Raw genomic sequence first — 17,890 nt, forward strand, 5'->3', positions numbered from 1 at the left:
CAACCTGTATGGATTAAAGCAGAGAGATGGTCATCAAAAGGGACAGACTAACTCTCAGTTTAGCAACCCAGGAATGAAAATTGACAGATGATCTTAATAAATGTAAAGAAAGTCATATTCATCGGAAGAACTGGGCCAGACCCGAAGGCACAGCAGGTAGAGAGTCATGGAGACCAAAGTGGTCATTGGAATTCATGTTCTGGTAGGGACGACGAAATAGCGAAGGGTGGACCCTCAGCATGGCAGGCCTGTCTCGGTTTGATGCCTGATGCAACAACACTGGGTAAAACTCATATTTGTGTTGCGTTCAAGTCTACTGTGGTTTCACAAGGCCAAATAGTGACGAAGGCCTTGGGCTTGGGTTGCAATCAGGTACTTGGAAGGAATTCTGGTTCAAATCCCCACCAGCTGCCTGGCCTTTCTTTACTCAAGTGTTCAAATCACAGATATCTGTTTCTTATTTGCAAACCAAGGATACTAATACTTCCCCATAAGGCTTTTTCTTTACCGTTTAATGAGGGAATTTATTCAAGCTTAACTACTTCCAAGATATAAAGAAAAAATAATTTCATAAGAGAATGTCCCTTTCTCACACCAAAAATCATACCATGCAACTCTTTGAAGATTAATTAGGCTTCTTGTGTGTATCTGTCTGCCTTCAGACAGAGACTGTGATAGCATACAAATACCATTTATATCTCTTCAAGAAAATTCCTAAACTGCAGGAAAATCCCTTTGAGTTTACAAACCTGCTTAAGGAACTTTAAAATTTATTTCAGTGAAATTTCCAACGTGAAGACAATGATCACTTCCTTGTATGCTCTCTGGGCCTCTACGAATGATGCTATAATTTAGAGTTTAAAGGATGATGAAGGTACATGAAGATCTTTCTGATTTGTTACACAAATTCCGCAATAAACATAAAAGCTGTAGTTATAAGTACAATGAAGTGTGTTTCCGCAACTCTACCCCAACCTCTAACCTGATATAAGGGTGGAATTGACTGTGCTCATGACGGGTGAGATGGCGCCTCTAGAGGGACCACGTCTGTGGTGAGGTCCATCCTCTGCATCCTTCCTGGCCAGAAGCTACTCTCACAGTTCTTGTTCTAGAAGGGCTGTATTCTTCCTTCTGTGACCTGTCTTAACCAAGGCACACTTGATATATCTGTAAAAGGCCAGAGAAATTGGCTCTAATTTAGAAAGATCTGTTCTATGACATTGTTCGAAACTCTGACCTGGAGGGATAAAGCTACCTTGACTATTGTCCTAGATAACAATACCAGCACCATGATATAATTTAGCACCTTTAATGCTGAAGAAGCATCTATCTTTCCTAGGTCTTTTTTATTAGCTGAAATTGCTTTTTTTGGGGCGGGGGATGGCTTTGCTCAATTTCTTCAGGAAAAAAAAAGAAAAATAAAGAAAGAAAATAAAGAAAAAAGAAAAAAATAAACTAACTGGCTCTAAGATGTGCTTGAAAAGAAAATGGTACTTTCATCTCTACCTTGGCTATTCCAAAAGACCCACAATTTGGAGTCTCTACCAGTGCACCTCATTGTAACAAAGGACACCTTTCGAAATATATATAATATTTGTGGGTTTATTTCCTTGTTTGTAAGATGAGATGTTAGAAGATAAGAGTTAAAGTTCCTTCAGGAAAACACCTTGAAATTCTCTGACTTATCACAACTAAACGGAGATACGGTGATACCCACAAATAGCACTGCCGGGTTAAGACCACAGACCCCTAATCTATATGATCTATCCATTAAGATATCACCATTATTTAGGAGTAATCATAAAAATCAGTGAGGAAAGCCAGGATTTTTACACTTGAATTGCACTTCCTCTTCATCATAAATAAAGCATGTTGAGGAAATATCATTTTATGATGATGCTCCACAAATGAGAAGTGTAGTTGTGTTTGGCACAACTTTAAGTTTTTCTAACTTTTAGTTAGAAATTTAGCCTTCATTTTTCCTATAATATATACATTAATACCAGAAACCTTGGAATATTTTCATTGGGAAAAATATTGTAAAAAGTTTGTGTTTCTACAAACCCTTATTCCTAAAATTATTAATGTACTTAGAAAAAGACTATTTAGATCTAATGATTAACTTTGATTTTCTGACAACAGTTTCACTCATCAATTAATATCAATAATTGAAATTAGGTGAAGAAAACAAATCAATAATTCCCCAAGAGGTGTCGTTTTTTTTTTTTTTTTCCTCAGTGTCAGGTTTCTGTCAGATATTGATTTTTCTCCAAGTAAGTGCTGACAGTGGGTATGGGATACCAAATTCCTTAAGAAACAATTTAGAATGGTTTGAGGGTCTAAACTAGAATATTCTTTTTCTTTTAGGTTTTCTATGACCAGTACATGATCTAAAAGGGGAAAGTTTTCTTCTCTGTCTTTGGGCTTCTAGTTGAAGGCTCACATTAGGTGTAATAACCCTCTCAAATAAGTAAGTGCGTAAGCAAGTTAGTAATAAGCAGATAAGTAAATGAACAGATATTGATATAGATATATACACGCACACGTATACATAGATGAATAGATAGTACATAGATGATAGATGATTGATAGATGAAAGATAAAGAGAGAGAGACTGGAAGGATGTAGTAGAAACAGATTTGCTACAAATGTCAGGATTGTTCGTGCATCGGATTTCATTGAACACACAAACTTCTATTTATATACAGGTTTCCAGTTTCTAGCATCTAAAACTGCCATGAGTATCCTTCTACATGTTTTCAGTGGACATAAACCCTGACTTTTTTTTATAGCTACATATTCAGAAGTTGACTTTCAAGGTCATAGGGTATCCACACACTTAGCTATAGTGGGTGCTGACAAATATTTTCCAGTTTAACCTTTCATCAACAGTGAACAGATTTCCAACAGTTCTACTTTCACATCAGCACTTGGTCTGGTCAGCTGGTGTGTGTGTGTGCGTGTGTGTGTGCGCGCTCATGTGCTTAAAGTCAACTTTACCCACGATGTGGGTTTGAACTCACAATCCCTGGAATAAGAGTTGTGTGCTCTGCTGACTGAGCCAGCCAGGCGCCCCTGGTCAGTATTTTAATTTTAGTTATTTTATTTGATGGATCAGGGCATTTAAAAGTGTTTGCTTTGCATTTCTCTGAAAATTAACGATGGCGAGCATCTTCACACTTACTCATCCAACATTTTGATACTCTTATGAGGTGCCTATTCAAGGGTTTTAGAGTTTTTCCTCTTCCTTTTCGAGTTTGGGTATCTGTCTTTATAAATTATTTGTAGGGGTTCTTTCTAGAGTCTACATGCGTCCTTTTATCAGGTATGTAGATATGGAGGTGAATATCTTCTTTCAGTCTACAGCTTTTTTTTTTTTTTTCTTTCTTAGAGGTATTTTGCTGAACAAAAGTCTTAATTGTAATTCAGGGCAATTTGTAATTTAAAAAATGTTAGTTTTTTTATATCCTCTTTAAATATTATCACTTCTCTCAATTTCATGAAAAAAAATTCTATGCTTTCTCTTAGAAACTTGGCCATTAAAGGTTGGTAATTTCTCACAATTGATTATTTTATATGCTTAAGTTAAGGTTTATGATTTTTCTTCCATTTGGATATCCAACTGCCCTAGCATTAATTATTGAAGAGAGTATCCTTCTCCTTACTGAAATGCAGTGAAGTCTTTGTCTTAAATCAAATGACCAAAGAAGTATAAGTATATCTCTGGATTCTCTATTCTATTCCATTGGACTTTTTGTCTATTTTTTTCATCAACATCATACTTTCTTGATTACTTAAGCTTTAGAGTAAGTGTTGATATATGGGAGATCGAGTCTTTGTGTTTTGTTCTTCAAAATTGTCTCTCCTACTATAGATCATTTTTGTTTACATATATATACTTAAGAATCAGCTCATTAATTTACACACACATACACACACATGCACAGACACTCTTGCTGGAATTGTTTAGGTAGAAATTGCAATGAATCAGTAGATCAATTTGACGAGATGTTGAATTGTAATACAATGTTTTTATCCTATGAACATATTTCTCTATTTAGGCCTTCTTTAATTTCTTTAAATGATGTGTAGTTTTCAGGTAGAGAGATTATAAATTATAAATTAAATGTATCCCCAAGTAGCTGCGCTTTTTATACTATTGTGACGTTTTAAAATATTATTTTTATCATAAGAATACCATTTATATTAGAATATGTTGACTCTGTATCCAACAAACTTGTAAAATCACTTACTCCGTATACTAGTCTGTAGGTTGATACCTTATTTCTGACTTTTCCATATGCACAAACAACATCGTCTGTGAAAAATATCTGCTTCATTTGAACTTCTCCAATTTTGTGTCTTATACCTGCCATATTGAGTTGGTGGGACATCTCAAACAACAATAAATAAAAGCAGGGAGAGTGAGCCCCCCAGGTGCCTTAAGGAGGGCACTTCTGATGAGCACTGAGTATTATATGAAATTGTTGAATTACTATATTGTACATAGGAAACTAATGTAACACTGTAGGTTAACTGTATCGGAATTAAAAAACTTAGTAATGCTTTTTTTTTTCTTTTAAATTGCTAATGAAAGAAAAGCAAGAACATGGAAATTCCAAAAAACAAAGAAACAGAGAAATAAAAAGAAGAATCTAACAGCAAAAACTTTTAAGTAGGCTCCACACCTGATGTGGAGTGCAACACAGGGCTTGAACTCATGACCCTGAGGTCAAGGCCTGAAGTGAAATCAAAGTTGGTGTCTTAAAAAACTGAGCCACCCAGTCACTTAAGCATCTGACTCTTGATTTTATCTCAGGTCATGATCTCGTGGTCCTGGCATCCAGCCCTATGTCTGGCTCCACACTCAGCAGGGATTTTGCTTGAGGTTCTCTCTCTCTGTCCCCGCTCCTCTCCAAAAACAAATAAATAAATATATTTTTAAAAAAGTTCCTTCCTTTATCCCCATAGCTTATTTGACTCATCACCCACCCATCTCCCCTCTGATAACCATCAGCTTATTCTTTGTAGTTAAGAGTCTGTTTGTTGGTTTATCTCTTTCTCTTTTTTTTTTCCTTTCCAATACATGTCCTTAAAATAATTTAGCTTCCAAGCACTGCTTTAAATGCATTTCACAAATGTTGATCTGTTTTATGAATAGCGTTCATCTCAAATATTACCTAAAATCTATTATGACTTCCGAACTAACTCAATAATTATTTAAAAGTGTATAGATCATTTCGCACACATGTGGAAAATCCTAGTTCTGTTTTTGGTAGTGATTTCTATTTTCATTCCACAAAGGTCAAATATACACAGATTGACTTTAAAGCTTTTAAATTAGTTGACTTGTTTTCTTGCCCAGAACATGATATATATTGTCAAATGTCCAATATGCACTCACTAAAAATGTATATTCTACTTTTTGAGATGTGTGATTTTATATGTATCAGTTAAATGAAGATGTTAAATTCCTTTTAAATCTTATATTTCCTTACTGACTTTTTTTCTGCTAATTTAATCAGTTTTCATGGTTGTGAATGTGCCTATTTTCCCTTCAGTTCTACAATGTCTAGATTATGGAGATTTTGATTTTGTTATATTATTTACTTTGTCATATTATTTTATTTTTAATTTAAAGTTATATCAGCTTTTTGAAATTTTATTATTGGAGGCATATGAGTGGCTGAGTTAGTTAAGTGCCTGCCCTCAGCTGTGGTCCTGATCCCAGGGTCCTGGATCAAGCCCAACATTGGGGTCTTTGTTCAGGAGAGTCCACTTCTCCCTCTGCCTCTGCCCCTGCTTGTGCTCTCTCCCTCTTTTCTTCCTTCTCTCTCTCAAATAAGTAAATAAAATCTTAAAAAATACATTTATATTATTGTATTACACATTTAGAATTGTAATACTCATTAAGAAATGTCATATCTTTCTAAGCTGATAATCATTATAAAATGTTTCCCTTCTATTCCAAAAATGTCTACTTTTGATTGTGCATTCATAGTACATTCCCCTATTCTTTTATTTTCAACATTACATAACTCCATGTATTTTGAGTGGCATTGGTATAAATGGTATATTCGATTTTTTAAGATCCACTTTGAACAATCTTTTCCTTTGAGTCTTAATTTCACTTACATTTAATTCAAATGCTAATGTAGTTGTGAGTAAATCTACCATCCCACACTTTTAACATTGTAAGATCAACTCCCATATTCTTACTTACATCATACATAAAAGTTTATAAATATTTATTCATCTAAAATATCATGTTCTTATACCTATCAAAATATTTGTTTTTAATCTTTTACAATTCCATAATGGCTTTGCGAGCAAAATTAAGAGCTGAAAATATTAATTATTGTTGCAGCTTTGAAGTGTAGATATACTTCAACTGATCGATGGCATTGCGACCCATAAGATACAAAAAGCATGTTCGCTCCAAGCTCCATCTAGAATGATCTGCTGTTTGAAAACATAGAGTACATTGGTCTGCATTTCTTCCAATGAACGTACTTCATTAGTCCTAGTGGTTTGGCTGGCCTGGAAATAGGGTGAGGCCCTTCACGTACTTCTAATCACATTTGGCAGAACACAGAAAGTAGAAACAGGAAGCCTGTGCGTATGTAGAGCTTGAAGAACTCTCAGGAACAAGTTAATGCAAAAAATTATGTGCTTGCTTTACAGACTTTTGAACTTTAAGGTATGTGCAAAGGATGAATAGTTCTGAAATGTAACAAGGAACAATGAAATCCCAGACACATCTTTTATGAACTCCTAAAGGCTAACCCCGAAAAAATGATTTCCGTCCTGGAGGAAAATGCACTGGAATTTAAAGTATGGAAATTCAAAGAAGGTACAAAGTTCTGTACAAGCGCACCTGATCTTTCTAACCATACAGCAAAATAAATTGACTTTCTAAGTAATTGTTAATGCTTTTTCTTCCGAATCTTTACAACCACTCCATAAGGAAAATAATTAGAAATCAAAAATATATTTTTTTTATTTAAAGGGTTTCCTCAACGTTTTCACAATTATTTAAAAAGCAATACATAGAGAGTGTTGAAATATTCAGATGCATAGGGGAAATAAGATATTCAAGTCCCAATATCAAGAGGTAAACACTTAATGCTTGAGTGTATTCTTGGGAAGCAAACACACAGACACACATATGATAGATGATAGGTAGATGATTAGCTTACATTAATTAAGTAATGAATATATACTAGAAATTGTGCTAAATAATTTATATGACGCATCTCATTTATTCTTCAAATAATCATATAAAGCAGAGACTGTTTTCGATTCTATTTGACCAAAGGTAAGACAGACAAAATGGATTTGAATCATTCCTCCACGTCATGTGGAAATTAAATGAAGAACTGGGATTTGAACAAAGCAAGAAACGTCAGAAAACAAAGTGCTGTTTCTCTCCCCTAATGTCTCCTGTCTGCTCTTTCTCTCTGTATATTTAATTCAATCATTTTGTTCATACGTCTTCATCACCACTTATTACTTTATCTGGTGAAAACACCTATGCATTTATGTCTAAAGTATGTTGATCTATGTTTTATTATTTGTACTTCCAACTACATTTATATCAATATTTCAATTTTTTTACCTTATTCTATTGTTCTATTTCCACAGTGTGCATGTTCTTGAAGTGTAAACAGTTGACCTACTTTTAGATTAATCCACTGAGGTGATCCCTGGGTGGCTCAGTGGTTTAGCACCTAACTCTGACCCAGGGCATGATCCTGGAGTCCCGGGATCGAGTCCCACATCGGGCTCCCTGCATGGAGCCTGCTTCTTTCTCTGCCTGGGTCTCTGCCTCTCTCTCTCTCTCTCTCTCTCTGTGTGTGTGTGTGTGTGTGTGTGTGTCTCTTATGAATAAATAAAATCTTAAAAAAAAGAGATTAATCCACTGATATTTGTTGTTATAAGCACTATGATTTTTATTAGTTCTCTAATCTCCTTTCACTGTATTTTAAATTTCCTCACATTTTCATTTTTTTATAAAGTGATATGAGAGTTGTAATTAGCAATAATAACAATTATCTTTTTAAAACATAAAATAACATAATTGAATAATTTTTGGCCACGGCCTGTATTAAGAATTTTTTTTTTTTCAGAATATGTGTGGATTGATGTTGTCTTCCATGATGTTGCTTTCATTATAAATTAAAACTTCGTGTCTACTATCTGTCTATAATCTGTGTATCCATCTATCAATTTATTGGCCCTCTAACTATATCCGTCTCTACATGGGCAGCGACTATTGTGTTTCGTGTTGATCTACTAATCTGACTCATCCCGACTATCACCCACTGCTCCATTCAGTTGAAATGTCACAATGTCTAGGTGGGAGAAAATGTGTGCACTTTCGCAGACCATTTTAATTCATTTATTCTTTCATGATATGAATGTAGGCAAAATAAGCTTAACATAATATTAGCTGAAGAATATTCAAAGGAGAGGAATTAAACTGTATTACAGAGGTCACGGTTTAAACAAAGAAACCTGTTTTTTTAAAACAGTCTGAGACACAGAATTCTGATGAATCAATGAGATTATATGACACATGGTCTTTAAAGTAGAAAAAAAAAGAAATTATAATTGTTAAATAAGGAGTATCATGCATTTAATTGTCACACTTGGACTGCCTAGAGTGCTTTCAGGTGAGGAGAGCTTCCCAGAGGGGCTGGCATTTGAAATGAATTTTGAAAGATGAAAACTCTTTTTCCAGGGACCTGGGTCTGACAGTTTAACCAGTTTGAAGTAGGCCAGGTGCTATCTTAATTCAGATAAATTTCTAACGAGGCCTAAATCAATTCAGCTACTTATTTAATTTTCATAAGCACACTATCAGATTTTAAAATCAGTTGAGTGAATTGTTGTCCAAATTGATGCTTAACATTATAAAATATCAGGTCAGTGCTAGTTAATTCCATAGGATAAATGTGCGCAATGGGCAAAGGAAGTTCATGCTTTGCATTGTGAGCATCACACCGGGTCGACATCCCCTCTTGCTTTTCACTGTGAAGAGGTTTAAGTTCCTTTTTTTTTTTTAATAAATTTATTTTTTATTGGTGTTCAATTTGCCAACATACAGAATAACACCCAGTGCTCATCCCGTCAAGTGCCCCCCTCAGTGCCCGGCACCCAGTCACCCCCACCCCCCCCTCCCCTTCCACCACCCCTAGTTCGTTTCCCAGAGTTAGGGGTCTTTCATCAGAAAGGGAGACAGAACATGAAAGAGGTTTAAGTTTCTTTAAAAAGGTTATTTGAGTTTTAGGAAGCTCTGCCCACCGTGACTTTTCCTTCACTCCCTAACATTTCCCAGGAGGAGCTTCAACCATCTGGTTCTGAGAGGAGGTACAGCGTGTTACCTTCCTGGTAAGTGCTTCTTGCTAATAAACAGTAATCTCCACGACATTTTTAATGCTTGTATTCCGCTCCACAGATACGCATATAAGTGAATTTCTGTTCTTTACACTAACATTTTGCAAGTGCCTTCCTTGTTGAAACATGCCATTGGGAAAAACAATGTGTTTTGCTAATGCTTTAAGCTCTTTAGAGGGTAACTTCTGTGCTTTATATGCATGGTTTAGTTGATACCTTACGATGGGGGAAGCAAAACAAAAATCTGTTCCTGTGTGTTGTTATACATGCAGACGTAGAAAAATCGACAGCTCACCTATTTTCTACCAACTTAGGGTAAATTGAGATGGATGCTGTTTTACCTGTTGGTGAATAATATGATTAAAATTGGAATAAGATTGTTTTAAATAGAGGAGTTATATTGTCCTTTAATTTTCTATTTTCTCTCTTACTATGTGATAAATTGTTACAATGTAGCTTTTCTTGGGGATCCCTGGGGGGCTCAGTGGGTGACTGCCTTTGGCCTAGGCCGTGATTCTGGAGTCCTGGAATCGAGTCCCACGTCGGGCTCCCTGCATGGGGCCTGCTTCTCCCTCTGCCTGTGTCTCTCATGAATAAATAAATAAAATATTTACCAAAAAATGTAGCTTTTCTAATTTCATAACTTTTTTCTGAATGGAAATTATTAGAGAACCACATTTAGAATGGACAGTGGCCATTGGTTGCCATTAATTATTCGTCTGGGTTGGAAAGCGTCCCAGTCAATGTTTGTGGAGAGCACTGCCCATCTCATTAACTGAGAGACTATCTTGGTTGGTAAAGGAGAAAACTGTTTGCACTGTATGATCATCTTCATTAACTATATGAAGAAAAGCCCCCAAAACTGGATAACCTTGAATTTTTAAGTTTCCCCTTTTCCCAAAAATTCCAAGGACAGAATCAATGCCATGTATTCACCATGAAATGCAGGCTCATAGGCCTTCAGAATGAGAAGGGACGTCAGCGGTAAAATACCTCCCACCTCTGAATACAGAACACCACACCGCTTTACAGAGGTTTGGGAGCCCTGGGGAACTTCCCAGATTGGGTGGCCGCTTTGTGCTTTCTATTGACTTCTATCCCATTTGATTCTTATAACAATCTGGGGATTTACATATTAGTATGAATTCCTTTTGAAGATATTGAAGTGAAGACCTAGATTAAGTGTTGCCATTGGTTTTATTTCTCCCCCAAAGTCATACTATTCATATGAAGTAAAACACAAAGTTGTATCCTTACCCAGAGTTCTGCTTCTCTCAACCATAATAACAAAAATAAATGCACGTTTCAGGTACTATTACGGCGTTGCTAATTATAGAAAGGAGGCTTAAAATAACCATTTTACCTTGTTCATAATTTTGCCAGTGATGAATATGAGAAGGGCTCAGCTGGGAAGTCCTTGCCTAGGATCTCATGGAGTTTCAGTCAGATGCGGGCTACACATCTGAGATGTCAGATATGGGACCACAGCCATCTGAGAGCTCAGCCGGGTGGGACCAAGATGCTCATTTCTCTGGCAGTGAAATGATGTCACCTGTCAGCGCAGAGCTCATCTAGAGGTGGAAGTGGATATAAGTGGACCCTTAAGCCCAGTGGTGTCATTGTTGCTGGACTTCGTCGTGGTAACTGTATCCTTCCAGAACAAGCAGAACTACAGGAGGAAGATGTAAGGTATTTTATGAGCTATCTTCAAAATTATGTGCATCATTTCTGTTTATCTCAGCTGATCAAAGCAGTCACAAGCTTATCCAGCTTCGAAGTGCTGAGATATAAATTCTACATCCTATTGGGAAGAATGTCAAAACATATGTTTATGGTGTCACAGTGGAAAATAGTGTGTGTTGAATTCATTAGCATCAATACTTTGTCCAGTTGCCAATCACTAAGGGCTTATTGCGCACAGAAGAATATTGAAGTTAAATTTTTATTTTTTTTTTTGGTTCTCTAGGTTTATATGCAAATTGAGACTATTCTCAATGTACAAGGTAAAGTAGTCTTTTATATGTTATATGTATATTATATATTACGTTATATATTCAATGTAGACCTATTAAACTGATGACAAACCACTCTGGAGCAGGCTCCCTTCTCCATTATTGACCAAGTTCCAAAGGACACATCGCTGGTCATGGCAAATAGTAACACATTAGTTAATAACATATGTTGTCTTCACTTGACATTCAAGTGATCTTTCCTTTAGACTACTCCATACCCTATGTCATTCATTCACAATCGTGTCTTTGTTCCGGCTTGATTACATGGAAAATAAACACGTTTCAAAATCTGCTTTATTTTGATGTGCTTTAGTACGTTTTCATGATTTGACTTTAACTGTCACCAGTTGTTTGACCACGATGTGGACGCATTCATTTGGCAGATCTAGATATATAAGCATCCATGATTTATATCAATCCAACTGTGTCCTCATTTTGGGGAAATAAATAATACTTTCTGTAAGCTAAAACTACTTTTTGTGAGTGTTTCAGAGGATTCAAATTCTTCCTCATTGACTTTAAGGTTCAAAATAGCACTTTAAGTACAAATAAATATTTATATTTAGCCAATTTAATATGCAAACATTTGTTCTATCTCAAATATGGGAAAACTTAAGTAGGCAGTCAGCACAAGCTTCCCTTCTGACCCCCATCCAGCAAGGGGAAGGAGCTCCTCTCACTTCTATATTCATTCATTATAGCTGCTTCCACAGCTCTGGTTGGTTCATTCAAACAGTTTCCACCAGCTGTAATATTTATATAACTTTGCTGGTTGAAGGCTTCATTTAGCCAATGCACACAATTCTCTACTTCCATACCATCATTTTCTTATAATGTACATTGGAATCCCCATTTATAAAAAGGATATCAGTGTCCCTACCTGAACTTACAACACCCACTTTAGCTTCATGGTCAGTTTGCTAACCTTTAATCTTTTCTCCAAACCATAACAAACCTTTGATGCATTAACACTTTAGTGACCATGTGGATATTACTCAACTCCAGACCAAATGGAGAGCTAGGATGATTTTTATCTCTATTAGTCCTATTCACAAATCCAGGCAACCCAAAGGGGTATGACTGTCTGAGAGGAAAAAAAAATATTTCTATTACTCAAAAATTATCAACATTATCCTTTGTATGTATCATATTATACTATGGTTTATTTATATATTTTTAAATATTTTACTTATTTATTTATTCATGAAAGGCACAGAGAGAGAGAGAGAGGCAGAGGGATAAGCAGGCTCCATGCAGGGAACCTGATGTGGGACTCGATCCCCAGACTCCAGGATCATGCCCTGGGCCAAAGGCAGGCACTAAACCGCTGAGTCACCCAGGGATCCCCCGGTTTATTTTATATTTTGTACTAGTTTTCTACTGCTGCTATAACAAATTACCAAAAATAGTGGCTTAAACAACACAAATTTATTATCTTACATAGAGAGTCTAAAGTCTGACATGGATTTCACTGAGCTAAAATCAAAGTATACACAGGGCTGCATTTCTTTCTGGAGGTTATGAGGCAGTTTGATACCTGGACTTTACCAGGTCCTACAGGCTGTCTGCATTCCTTGGCCGGTGCCCTTCCTCCATCTCCAGAGCCAACAATGGCCCTTCCAGGCTGTCCCAACATTGCACCACTCACACTGCTTCCAGTGTCCTATCTTCTGCTCTGTCCTCTCCTACATCCCTCTTCCACTTTTACAGACCCTTGGTTTGTGTTGGATACATCCAGGTTATCTAATCTAGGATGATCTCCATTTAAGGTCTGCTGATTCTCAGGCTGAATTCTATAGTACCATGTGAAATAAAATATTCACAATATTGTATTCCCACAATGTGGGAATTTGCACAGGAAACTCAAGGGTAGGGGAAGAGAGACTCAAATTCTTCCTCATTGACCTTTGTGTTCAAAATAAAACAGGGGAGATAAAAATAGTACTTTATTCATAATCAAACTAATATATGATTTTTTTCTGTCTCATGAACATTATTTGGTCTACCACTCCTTTGTTTTTCCTGGAATTTCTCATTTATTTTTTTCTTTCTTTATTGTTAGAATTATGATAGACTCAAGACTTCCAAATTCTATTCACCTACTCTATCAAATCCATTTTTCTCCAGAACCATCTTTCCCATGGGTCTACAGTATAGTCTAGTTATTAGAAATACCCTGTATTGAGTGAGAAGTATTGCCTCAGAAAGCAGAGACACTAAGCTGATTCAAAGTTTGATTCCATTGCTGGAGATAATTACAAAAATCCAAAACACAGCTGGTGATCTTGTGATTTAGGAAGAGCTACTTACTGAAGTATATATCCATAAAAGAAGTAAAGTATTCATTTCTCAGCAAATGGTCTGTCCTTTGGAGGGTGAAAAGGGAGTCAAATATTTCTGAATTGTGGAGAGACCAAAATGTGTTCAGGTTGTTTAGTCTCAGAGAGTGCTTCGCCTCTAGGGTCGATCTAGAGGTTATTAAAGTGGTTTCCAGTGGGAATACATAAGACTCTTTAAACAAAACTGAATCTGACCCAGTTTATCATAGCTGAGATGACAGATCTTTGTGAAAGAGAAAACCAGGAATGTGGTGATATTTGAGCCTTTGAGCATCGTATGTTCCTCAGCCTGCTAATATTTACTCAACTCACCATCTTTCCAGAAGTGTAAGTTCTAGTCTACTACAAAATAATTTAGGGTACTTAAAGAAAATTTAAGAAATATTTACAGATTTCTCACTTATGTTATTATCATTGCCATGGAGATGGGAATTTTAAAGCAAAGTCATAAAGAGTAGGAAGATAGGGCAAAACATACTTTACTCTCTGAAAGTAGAAAATAAAAGTTATTCCACAGCCAGAGACACTATTCTGATGCTCATTTATGTTGCCCAAGTCCATCTTCTGTTGGGAAACACAAGCTTGTTCAGTTTTGAGAAAGGTTTCTGACTGATGGTCTCCTGGATGGACTAGGGACTCCATTGAAATGTATGTATAAATACATCAGAAAAAAATAAAATGATTTTTTAAATGGTGAAAAGGAATATGAGCAGAAGTGAGAGTCAGTGCACTTGCCTATAAATTCTGCTCCTTGCACTACAAAAGCTGAAGTTAACCTTTTATCTCTTGAGTTTGCTTGAAGCAAGAAGTGCTATGTTTTAATCCCTACTCCTAAGTGCTCTCAAAAGATATTGCAGTATTTTTTTTTTTTGTTCTAAAATGCTGCTACAGAATATTCCTCTAATGGAAAAGTCATTTTTTTTTTGCAAAATGTGGAAAACAATTCATGCAAACACACCGTACACATAGTATAGTCCTTTATGAGTTGGGAAAGGCAAAATTGTTATTTGGATTTCACGTTTTGTGTTGTCATTCTTTTCCAATTTGGGATTTTCTGGCTTTTGTGCCAAATTCATCTTGTATAAATGTATTTTTCCTACCCCACTGTAGGTTCACACTTATTTTCTTCCAGCAGCCTACTGCACAGTCAACCACAGCAAAGATGGAATTATCTTGTCAAAAATTACAACATTAAATTACTCTAGGGAAGTATGCAGGTGCAAAACATGTTGTTTTTTAATGCAAATTTTGGGATTCTAATCCAAACACAACCTTGTTACATATCTACCACAGACTAAAAATAAAATGGATGAATTTAAGATTGTATGTGTGTGTTTGTGTACTTAAATTCAACTCCGTTGAAAGCATTCCTTCTAGATAAGAATAGAAATGTCTATTTGTTTGTTTGTTTGTTTTCAAAGTCTTGGATCTTGGTGATTTATACACTAACCATTCCCAAGAGAATTTTTAGTATCAGTAAAATTATGTTTTCTAAAATAAGGCTATGAAATCCATCTAACATCTTTGACAATAAAAAGAATTGGGAAAATACTGTGATAAGAAAGATTATTCAAAGGCCACTCAGTTATTTTCATTGAAGAACATTGACTTCCCTTGCAGAGTTTTTTTGCAAAAGTGACTACAAGTTTCTTAGTGCTTGTGAGACCATAAAAAAATAGCTAAAAGTACATGTGTGACTATCATGTTATAGATCTCATTTCATAAAAACTGTTGAGATATCTAAGTGAGGGCATCTCATACTTCTCTTTCTTCATGATCTGAGTACTTAATATTAAGTATATAAAGCTGGGGGATGCCTGGGTGGTTCAGTGGTTAATCGCCTGCATTTGGCTCAGGGTGTGATACTGGAGTCCTAGGATTGAGTCCCACATCAGGCTCCCTGCATGGAGCCTGCTCTCCCTCTGCCTCTTTCTGTGTCTCTCATGAATAAATAAATAAACCCTTAAAAAATAATAAATAAATAAATAAATAAATAAATAAATAAATAAATAAAATCAAAATAAATAATAAATAATAAAGCTGAGATTTAGAAACTCAAGATTTAGAAAAAAAAAAAGCCATCTAGTACATGTCTATCTAGGAATCAATCCACATTGCAAAACTATATAGATCTTGATGAAATCTACAGGTCTTTAATCCCAGTGCTAGCAGTAAAATCACCTAGTATGGGCAGACTTTAGCCTAAATTTAAATGAGGAAGCTTGATATATGTTTTGTTTGGTTTGGTTTTGTTTTCCCACCTCAAGGGATATCTTCATCTTCTTCCTCAAGACATCTGAAGGTAGAGAAAGACAATTGAGTTTTCACAACTCAAAATGATGATTTGACAGCTGAAAGGAGGACATGGAGAAATAAATGGTTGTCACAAAAAAAAAAAAAGGAATATTCAGATGAGGTATACACATACCTGTGTATATGTCTATCTGATTTTTCAAAAAGGATAAAGTATTTGACCCCAAAAAAGAGAGAAAGAAATATGATATCATAACATCTCCTAAACTCCCAGGGGAAGGAGGTTTGATCATAAAAACTAAAAGCAATTCATATATATGATACAAAAATCATTTGCAACAAAAATGGAGACTGGTACATATTACCATATCAAAATTAAGGAAATGACTTTAATTCATTGAAAGAACCTTAAGGAAAATGAGAACAAAGTAATTTATAAGAATGAGGACAAGAGACTGCAGGGGAAGGATGCCTTTGGAGGACTAGAGAGAAAGATATTATGTTGCTACTTTGCCTGATACAATTAAGAGAATGTCTTCATGGGTGTAGTCTTTTTTTTTTTTTTTTAAGATGTTTTATTTACGTGTGTGTGAGAGAGAGAGAGTGCATGTGCTCAAGTGGGCGACAGAATAGAAGGAGAGAGAATCTTCAAACAGACTCCCCACTGAGCCCAGAACCCTACTTAGGGTTCAACCCTACAACCCTGAGATATGATCTGAGCCAAAATCAAGAGTCAGATGTTTACCTGACTGACCCACCCAGACGCTCCATGGGTATAGCTTTTATTTGGATTTTTGGTTCACAGGAGCTTGCTATATTAAACAAAAATTAAACCAAATAAGTAAGAGCAAACTACATATATTTTAGTAAGAGTGTGGCATGGACAGAGAATTGTTTATCCCCATTTGCCCAGGAGGTCAATAAGGAAAAACAGAAATGAAAATAAGTAAATACATTGAATCAATAGGATGAAATCATGGTTGTGTCAGTGCTTCCAAGATAATCAACAAACTGAACAATAAATATTAAAAAATTACAGAAAATGTTGCACAAAGAGATAAGATATATAAAATATGAAAGAAGTTCAGAGAAATAGGGATGACAAAGTGAAGTTCCAACCTATCTTCAGTAAGAGATCCAAGGACAGAATAGAGTTAAAGTGGGGAGGGGGTGGAGGGGGCAATATTCAACAGGATAAAAACAGTACATTTTTCCAAACTTGATAAAATGCATGATGTTCAGACTGAAGAAATATATTAAAACCCAAGGAAGGATAAATAGAATGTATGCTCAGAAAGAACATCAAAAACAAAGACAAAATTATTTTTCAAGTAAAGAGAAAGAAAAGGGGAAAAGACTCTCGAAAGTCTTTAAAAAAAATTAAGCAGACTTTGCAAGAGCAAGAAACCACACAGATGTCAAAGGAATATCACCAAAGCATGGAGGAAAAAAAAAAAAAAAAACCTGATCACTGAAGATTCTCTATTCTCTGCTCATTAATTTCTCTTTCATGTCTTCAGTTAAATTAAAGGTAATTTTCAGGCAAATAACTACTCAGAGATATTTTCCTCCAATAGACACTTGCTGAAAGACTGTGAAATATGTTCTTCAATAGAAGGGAATTTGATCAAAGACAGAAACAAGAGGTTATAAGAAGCAACGGTAAGCAAATAAATGAGAACATTTAGGAAATGTGCCACATCTTAAACACTGGGGAAGTCTCAAAAAAGCCCAAATCATAGATAGCATGGATATTTCCAACACACAATTCAACAGTATTAGAAAACAGTAAAAGAAAAAAAAAAAAGAAACTATGATCATGTAATGCATTTGAAAACTAAAATAATATATTAAAAATTAAACCTCCCATATGGCTGAGTAAAGACG

The 17,890-nt window shown here is 35.6% G+C and overlaps 1 pseudogene; it reads left to right on the plus strand.

The window, feature by feature from the left end:
• Nucleotides 1–17,890, plus strand: part of LOC121501675 — a 129,696-nt pseudogene that overhangs the window by 15,627 nt on the left and 96,179 nt on the right.

Source organism: Vulpes lagopus, chromosome 11 (genome assembly GCF_018345385.1).
Source record: "Vulpes lagopus strain Blue_001 chromosome 11, ASM1834538v1, whole genome shotgun sequence".
In the NCBI taxonomy this organism is placed as follows: Eukaryota; Metazoa; Chordata; class Mammalia; order Carnivora; family Canidae; genus Vulpes; species Vulpes lagopus.